This window comes from Sinocyclocheilus anshuiensis, unplaced genomic scaffold (assembly GCF_001515605.1).
Source record: "Sinocyclocheilus anshuiensis isolate Anshui unplaced genomic scaffold, SAMN03320099.WGS_v1.1 scaffold1177, whole genome shotgun sequence".
In the NCBI taxonomy this organism is placed as follows: Eukaryota; Metazoa; Chordata; class Actinopteri; order Cypriniformes; family Cyprinidae; genus Sinocyclocheilus; species Sinocyclocheilus anshuiensis.
The window spans coordinates 65,259-74,599 of record NW_015554138.1 but is presented as its reverse complement, the minus strand read 5'-3'; the positions used below and the strand labels follow the sequence as shown (position 1 = coordinate 74,599).

Genomic DNA, 9,341 nt, shown 5'->3' with positions numbered 1-9,341 from the left:
GTCTGTCTGTCTGTCTGTCTGTCTATCTATCTGTCTGTCTATCTGTCTGTCTATCTGTCTGTCTGCCTGTCTATCTGCCTGTCTATCTATCTATCTGTCTGTCGGTCTGTCTGTCTGTCTGTCTGCCTGCCTGCCTGCCTGCCTGCCTGCCTGCCTGTCTGTCTGTCTGTCGTAGAATATTTAAACTTATTTACTTGTTACCCACTGTAGCGTGTTTTTATTTTTCGTCTATTTAATTTTGATATTTATAATACATAACCGCTAAAAACACAAATTAGGGTTTGACTGTAGGCATATTTCGCAAATTTTTTGACATGTCTAAATAGAATTAAAAAATAATATTTGATTAATTTTTATAAATAACCACTTAAAATAAATAATTAAAAGAAAGCTTTAAAAAATATATTAATAAAACACTAATTTACCCTAATAATGAATTACCCTATTCGTAAAATGTAGCCTTTTTAAAATTCGCTAAATATTTGCAGTGCGCTGCTGGTCACAGTCGACCGAGGGCGCCAGAATCGCGCGCAGCCCGAGCGTAGGTAGCCCCCGCGGCGCGTCATCGCTTCCTGAGGCTGACATTACTCTCACTCACTCGCTCCTCTGTGGAAAAACTCGGCGTCAGTCAGTGCTTGCGGAGAGGAAACTTTCTTCCTTTGACGGCGCGCAGTCGACGAGATTTGCAGCTTTCCCAAGCACACACCGCTCCATCTGTTTGGATTACCGGCTCCAAAAACATAATCCGCAAAGCTTTTCGGAAGGTGGATTTGTGCGGTTCCCTTCAATTTGTGCGTGACAACTGTATTCAAGTGCGCGCGGTTTCCGGATATATCCCTGTTTTGCGGATTTTTCTTCTTTACGGCGTTCACCCCCGTGAACTCGCTTTAAATCTCACATTGGTTTAATTCGTCTTAAATGTCAGCACCAGCATGAAGATACGCACATAAGGTGAGTTCTATCTAGAATGATAATGAATGCACTTATATTTAGGGTAGTGAGCAAAGATTTGCTATAGAGGGTAAAATTGTCATTGTTTTTGTTACAATAATGCAAAAATCGTCATTGTTTTTGTTACACATATTGCATTAGACAACAACAGAGTATCAGGTCACCGCTATTAAAGACAAACATATTCTAAGTTCATGTTGTGTTTTGTCTTGGCAGAACTTGACACTTGAACATCTAGATATATATTACTGCATGTACAGTAAAACATATGTCAACAAAGCATGCTTATGCATAGCAGTTGAAATTATACATGACATTTGCAAATGTGACATTGGCTGAACCTACACTTGGATATGTAAACACTGTATCTCATTTTAATGTGTGTAAATATTAGTATATCATAGGTCACTGAATGAAACGGGTGTCTTTTCCTTGAAATTTCTATAAGATTTTAAACATTCTATCAGATAAATGTTGTTTTTAAAGTGGTAATAAGTTGCATTGTTTCATCTTAATCTAAATGAAAACTTAATATAGCTACGAGTCTTTTAAAAAGTAACGGTTGAAATTTTACAGTAAATTTAGCTACAATGTTTATTAGAAAGAATTTAATGCTAATATTTCTACAAATATCCATTCTCAATAATCATTTGTTTACTGTAGAAAATTGTGGTAACAGGGCTGAGTGATTAACATTGCTCTTTATTGATAAACTATAATCAAACAAATTAAAAGATAAAGTGTCTTTGATGTCCTTGAAAAGCAGCATGCATAAAGATTTTTCTGATTTATGGAGTTGTATTGGTTATATTGTACATTGCACAAAAAATTATGTTAACAGGGTTGACTGCTTAAGATCGCTTCTTACTCACAAACTTAAAATAAAAGATGAAGTGATTATAAAAAAGACACATCCTTGAAGAGCATAAAAAGTGATATTTTTATCGTTTTATTAAGGAGGAATTTGGAACGTTAACAGGGTTGAGTACACAACATTTTTTACAAATAAAATGTTATGTCCAGTAAAGCCTAGAATTATTTATAGGGTGAATATATATTAAATATATTTAAAAATAAAGTTACTTTATACATATGGATGTATTTAAAAATGTCTAATAGTAGAAGTTAATTGCATCACAACTAATGCCAATTAAATATTAATCAGGGACACAAATGACAGCCTTTTCATTGAATGACCTATAAAAGCTATACTATAGATAACTTAAATATATTTAAAGCCAGAGCCTATGTGATACTGATAATAATAGGGATACAAATATAGACATACAGCCACTTTTTCTTGCACTTGTCCTTCAGTCACTCATTGTCCCTTGAAATATCTTAGTTTGTTTTCTGAAGATCCCTCTGCTTAATGAGTCATTGAATATAGGTTAGTGTTTCTGCAATATGCACAGGTCTGTCTCAGCCAAACCCTATGCCAAGAATGTTTCTTACGACACGAGGAAGGAATCTAGATGAACTTTGTACCTTCATTGCAATTATTGCTGGGTTTACATTGAACTGAAGACACCAACCAAGCCTTTCTGAGTCATAATACTTGCCTCAGACTCAGGTGCAGTGATGTTTGTGCATGAACAGCCTTTCATAGCTATTGATATCAAGTTTTGGTCAAAACATCCAAGCAGATTAATAGCAGAAATGCAAGATGAGTAGGATGGGATCTAGTGAGTCACCTGACCTTAAAGTTTATCATCTTTAGACAGGCCTGCTACACACTCGTGGAGCCAAATTCTCAGGGTCTGTGTTTATGTATGCTCTGGTTAGGAGCATCTTGACAGGAAATTGAATTCGCCCTCCCTAGTAATGGAAGGAAAAATTATTAGTCTGTCAGTTTGATCATTAGACCCCTAAAGATTTAAGTATTTCAAAAATTTGATCGCTTGCCATCACACACAAGTCTTCATGTCTGATGGAAGATCTGTTCAGAGCACACAGGAACATTTCAAAGCAAATATGTTGACTTAATTTCACCCTGACTCATATTTTCGGCAATTCCTAAAGGACTATTTTGGGAGAAAGATGTTGAAATCTGTGATGAATGACCACCTAAGATTAGGATGTCGGAGAAACGTGGTATTTTATCCTGTTGCCTTAGAGCACGTCTTTTTTTCGTGGCTGTAACTCAAAGTGTTGTCTGGTCAGCCACAGATCTTCATGATGGATCATTAATTTTGGGCCTGACCTCAGCGTTAGCCGACTAGACGCAGAGGAAATCACAGCAGTCTTATCGCTCGCTTGAGTGATTGGACACACACACGCCAAAGAGCCAAGGGCCAGCGGTCAGTGTGATTTGAGTGGCTCCTGCAGGCTCTTTCTCTAAAGCTGTGGAAAGAACAGGGGTGGTGCTTTGCCTCAAGTTCAGTTTTGATAAAGAGTTTCAGTTGATAAAGACATCAAAGTGTCGAAATTTGGGTCAGGGTTTTCCAATTCAGAACTGGTCTATTATGCGTAAAGTGTTCATCAAAGATACCATCCACTTGTGCGTTAATTAGAAATAGTTTTCCTGGATTGTGATAACACAAGTTGCATTCGAGGGTTTCTTACCTAATTTCATCCTGTTAAGCACTTTGGTACTTCCCTGTTTTAATGAGACGAAAGGAAGCCCTGTAATTAGGTCCTGTGTGTCAGACAAGATGAAGTGCAGGTGAATTGCCCTTATTACAAAGAGTGGGAGAAGCACTTAACGAGACAGAGATATTGCCGTTTTATGACCCAACACAATACAGATTACTTTTGTTTTTATTCAAGTTATTTTGCTTAGGTCTCTCAATAATTTTTTTTAAAATTATCATTAATAGACCACAACAATAAAAACATATTTTTTAAAATAACAGCAAAATATTATATAAATATATTGATATTACATTAACAAAATAACTTGCATGCAAACGTTTTTTTAATTTAGATAGTAAAGTAGCAAAGAAACTATACAGAATTTCACGAGACTGTTTATAATATCTTAATGCCTAATTGTCCACATTTAGCAGTTTAGAGTTGGGCGACAAGATGGTTTACATATGGCGATGATATAACTGCTTCAGTTTCAAAGAACTGAACAAGAGCCATTTTGTCTTATTCTAAAGAATTAATTTCCACTATAAAGTACCTTTTAAGAATCCAATCAAAACACTTACAAAATTGATGGTTTCATGAACAACGTTTAAAGGGGTCATATGATGCGATTTCAAGTTTTCGGATAGCTGGTCAATCAGAGCACACCTCGCTTTTTCAGACCGATGAGCTTTGTAAAAATCGACGCATTTCAGAAAGGCGGGGCATAGAGGAGAAACAATAATGTACAGTATGTGGAAAATAATGTGTTTTTTGAACCTTAAACCACATAAACACATTTAATTACACCAAATACAGCCATGGAACCTTTCCATTCCACAAAAGGTACTTTATAGCCAAAAAAAAAAAGAGCCAAAAAGGCTCTTTAGGTTATTTAAATATTCTTTACAGTAGGAAAAAATATATTATTTTAAGAACTATTCACTGAAAAGTTATTTTGCAAACCAAAAATGGTTCTTCTATGGCATCACTGTGAAAACCCCCTGTTTGGATCCTCTATTTTTAAGAGTGAATGTTAAAGGTTCTTCATGGATCCGATGCCAATAAAGAAACTTTATTTTTAAAAGTGCATGATATTCTGGTCCTATATGACTGAGGTCTTATAAAATTAAAACCGCTCCTCTCCTTAACAAGCCACTCGATTTGAGATATTAGCTCAAACAATGATGGATGATGAATTTCTCAAAGCACAAACCCCTAACTACAATAGTAATAGTGATGCTTGCCCTCAAGCATGACTAATAAAGTTACCTCCATGACTAAGAGAGATCTCTGTGATCACCCTGAATGTTGCGGCTTGTTCTTGTTTAGCAATGTCAGATGTTATACTGCAGCAGTTTAATTCCATCTAACCGCAGTTATTGTTGTGAAACCAGGATGCACTTTGTTACCTGTCGAATTGTTACTGACTCGCAGTGAAAACCTCTACTTGCGAAAGCATCGATCAAATCCAAAAGCGAGTGATACGTGTCAGATCCCCTTTTTTAACCTGACATGGGCAGCGCTGAAACCTAAAGTGGTCTCACTGCAGGCACAGTGAAGGGTAATCATTGAAATTCCACTGACGTTCAGAGCAGATTTCTGCCGTTGTAATGATTTCAGCTGCCCTGGAGACATCTGCTACCATATATTAACACAAATGAGCAGAAAAACAAAGAAATTGTGTGCATGTGTGTGGGTGTTTGTGAGTGAGTGACGTTATACAATGATAACAACATATTATTGTGCAGATGGTGCTTGTTTTCTGTGTCTCAAAATGTATTCCTTATGTGAAAATAATCAATGATTGCCATAAGGCAGCAATTCCATCATGATGCCTATTTGTGATTTGAGCTCGCTGTGTCTAATTTAATTGTTCAGGTCAGCCTATATTACATGCAGTTGGTCAGTCCTCCATTTGTGGATATGATCAGGAGAGAGATTTTTTTTTATGTGCTGAATTAAAAGAATGAAATTCTTAAAAAAAAAAAAAAGAACCCTATTAAGGGCCCTATTAAAATAAATAATTTTATTTTTAATTAACTTTATATATACAGTGGAGATCAAAATTAAAGAACAATTTATGACCTCTTGATTAATGTAAAAAAAATCTTGTGTAATAAAACTTGTGTTTGTTTGTTTGCTGGTTTTATTGTATTTGTTATACTTGTATTTTTGAATCGTTTTTGCCATGAAAATAGCCTAAGATGCTGACATGGCATTAAATAAAAATATACTACTACTACTATGAGCACTTGATTTTTTCAGAAATAATGTAATCTTCACCATTTAGCCTAACATTTGAAGGACTTTTAGTTGTGGCTATACCGTGCAGTGTTTTACAAAATAACCAAGGCACTTCAACACAAACCCTTTATTTTGTGTAAAACACAGTTATCAAAATTAGAGAACAGCAATGATTGTAGCACAAAGAAAGACTACAACTAAAGTTTCTGAAGGTTACAGCAGTCAGAAATTAGTTGCTTTGAATGACTCCAGCACACCTGCGGCCACAGGACATCACTATAGTCTCTCACACTGCTTTGGTATGATCTTGGTCCAATCTTCTTCCAGTCTCTTCCACAGTTCGGAGACTGTAGTGGGTTTCTTAGCCATAACTTTGTCACCAAGGATTTTCCAGAGATTTTCAATTGGGTTTAAAATCGGGACTATCGTTTTCAGCTTCAAGGAATTGCTTTACCCATTTTGTAATGGATAGGGGCATTGTCCTGCATGAAAATTGCAGCCTGATTGGGTGATAAATGCAGGGAAGGAACAGCATGTAGCCGCAGGAGGTTCTGATAAACATTTGCATTCACTCTGCCATGTAGCTGTATAAGAGGCCCAACTCCTGCTGCAGAAAACATCCCCCAAACCATGACACTTCCTCCTCCAACTTTCACTGACTACTTTACACACTTTGGGTTCAGTCTTTCCCCAGTTTGGCGACGAACATAATGTTTCCCATCGTACCCAAATAAATGCTTTGGACCAAATAAAGGCCTAGCCTTTTGATTTTTCTGCTGATGAGAGGTTTGGTCACTGCAGAGTGGGCTTTCAGTCAGATGTCTCTTAAACACTGTATGCTGAGACCCTCTTCAGCGTTGAAATGGCGAGCACTTCCAGCTGCAGTGTTGAACCGATTGCCCATAGAGATTCTCTGCATTATCCTGTCCTCTCGTGCATTTGTCTTTTCGTGGATAATGTGGATAGCCTTTTTGGGGGACTTGAATGAGTTATTGACATTGTAAAGATGCAATATTCTAAATCAAAGATTTGGAAAGACCAACTTCTCTTGCTATGGCCTTCATCTGGACAACCTGCTGTCAGAGGGTTTCAGTCACTTTAGAACGGCTCACCATCTTGCAATCTCAGTGAAAACTGGAAAGTAGGGCTGCCAGTTCAAATAAGGTGTGTCAGATAATTAAGGAAATTAGCACCAGGTGCCAGATTAACTCACAGTGAGGAGAGATATCTAACTGGGAGATATCTAAAAGTATTCTCTAATTTTGACCAGAGTTCTTTTTCAAATTTCTCATTTAAGTTTTTTATACTGTGCTTCAGAATATATTTAACTCATGAAATATGCTCAAAAACACTTTTACTCCTGTTAGGATATTGGACTAAGCAGTTTACCTCGAAATTTAGGAAATTGTACGTTGTTCTCTAATTTTTATCTCCACTGTGTATACATTATAGTGTTGTCACGGTACCAAAATTTCAGGATTCGGTACCAATACCAGTGAAAATCCACGGTTCTCGGTACCAATTTCGGTACCAAAGCAAAACACAAAAACATGCTAATTGAACAACATTTTTATTAATAACATTAAACAAAAATTAAATGTACAAAACCAATGCCATTCTTTATACTTACTTAAAAGTGTTTCAAGTTTTCCCACAACTAATAAAAGTATGAAAAAAGTAAACAAGATTCACCTCTCTAACACGCATATTTTGGTTACACAGTTAATTTAAAAGCCTCTGGTGTGTAAACATAGTAAATACCATTATGTCCTCCAGTTTTTTACAGTAATAAAAGTTATAAGAGCATTAAATAGTTAAAGAAATAATTTTGAACAAAATGAACAAAATTCATTCTAATGCTCATTATATTAGCGTTAGCCGCGCTTATGCTAACGATTAACTACGTATACGCTAACGGCGATGTTTATTTCAATCCGAAATTCAAATTAAAATGTGGAATAATATTCATTACAGAAGCTCTAAATATTAAAAATGTAATTGAAACTTACCTGCTTGAACTTGATCGGGGTGTTTTGTTAGTTTGATGCGTTTCCTCCTCTTGAGGTCGTGACTGCGTTTCGTTTTAATTTTTTTAGTACCGACTTGGTACCGAAATACCGTGTCTTTTGACAACACTAATACAGTATATAGTCATTTCTTAGTGAAAAAAATATTATTTTAACCAAACTGCTGAGTAATATTTGAAATGTTTTGCTCACCAAAATCAAGGTCAAGTGATGCAACCAACATGCAGAAAAAAATGATATAATTGAAAGCATCCAAAAATGACTGTATGTCAAAATCATTTCATCTTTGAAATAATTTGTTTTTTATAACAAGGCAAGTTTAGTTCAGGCTGTAAAATGTCTTTATGTATTTAAATTATGAAGAAAAATAAGAAAAACTTTTTACTTTGTAAAATATATTTAAAAAATTAAAATAGCGATTAAGGTGTATTCATGGTTTAAGGAAAGTACTTTTTACTTGATGGTTATATTAATATTATTTATATTAATTGTAAACATTTATTGAAAGTTTTTCAAAAGCTAATTTGTGAATACAAATAGTGCATTTCTAAGAACTTGGCAGATTTTAAAAAGTTTTATAGACATTCTTATTTATTATTCACACATGTATTTTTCTTTGTCTCTTCCTTTAGCTGCATGACAATCATCCTTTTGCTTTGCTTTGGATGTAAACTTTGTGTCTTTCTTGGGTCTGTCTTCTTTTTTGTTCCCTACAGATATGGTTCTCGACCAAGGTGTGTACATGGACAAGGAATCTATATTTCAGAATGTATTGTCTGTAGTGGTCGACCGATATATCGGCCGATATTTGGCATTTTTCAAATATCGGCATTGGCCAATAAGTTTTTCTGTTTGGCCGATGCGTTCGAGACTTTTATTTTGACAGCGCCTGAGCACACAGTGCTCACATTCTCCCTCTTGTTCGCTGTTTTTCTGTCTAATATGGGTAGAAGTCTGTCTAATAATCAAATAGAACGGTTAAACAAAGGAATTAAAATGTATACAAAAAGTATTATAACGATTGCTTTTATATTATTAGTAATAGAGTAAAGTAGTAATACTTTCTTGTTTGCCATCAGCATTCAGCAAATATGCATGTATATCATTTAAACAAATCTTTGAATGACTAATGAGCATTTAATTTTACAAACCTTGCAAACTTAGTCGGATCCAGTTGTGAAATCTTGTGAAGTGTGCATTTGTATCCTGCATGTTCGCGTGTGCTCTGTGTGACGGTCGGTCCGTGCGAATTGAATGCAGACACCGGACAGGAGGAGAGTTCAGCTTCACTGGAGACACGCGATCGAAAAACTTTAAACTCGTGATTTCAAATTGTGCTGCGCTTTATGCATTTGCCCACTGCCATTTTCATGTCATTTCCACTGTGTGCTGTATGTAAAATGAGTGTTACCTTGGCTTTATTTGAAAAAATATGATTCCCAATGCACACAAACTTACCAGAATACTGAGTGCCCTGTTGGTTACAGTTTACTTCCTTTTAAATTATATTTTTATTAAATATTTATTTATTTGTGAAAAATACTT

At 35.5% G+C, this 9,341-nt stretch overlaps 1 protein-coding gene across 1 annotated transcript in view; it reads left to right on the top strand.

The window, feature by feature from the left end:
• The first annotated feature begins 505 nt into the window (after positions 1–505).
• LOC107670426 (mitogen-activated protein kinase kinase kinase 3-like) overlaps positions 506–9,341 on the top strand; it is a 68,905-nt gene continuing 60,069 nt past the window's right edge. Inside the window, exon 1 of the mRNA XM_016463029.1 lies at positions 506–951. The gene's annotated coding sequence lies outside the window, so the exon portion shown is untranslated. The remainder of the gene's footprint in view (positions 952–9,341) is intronic.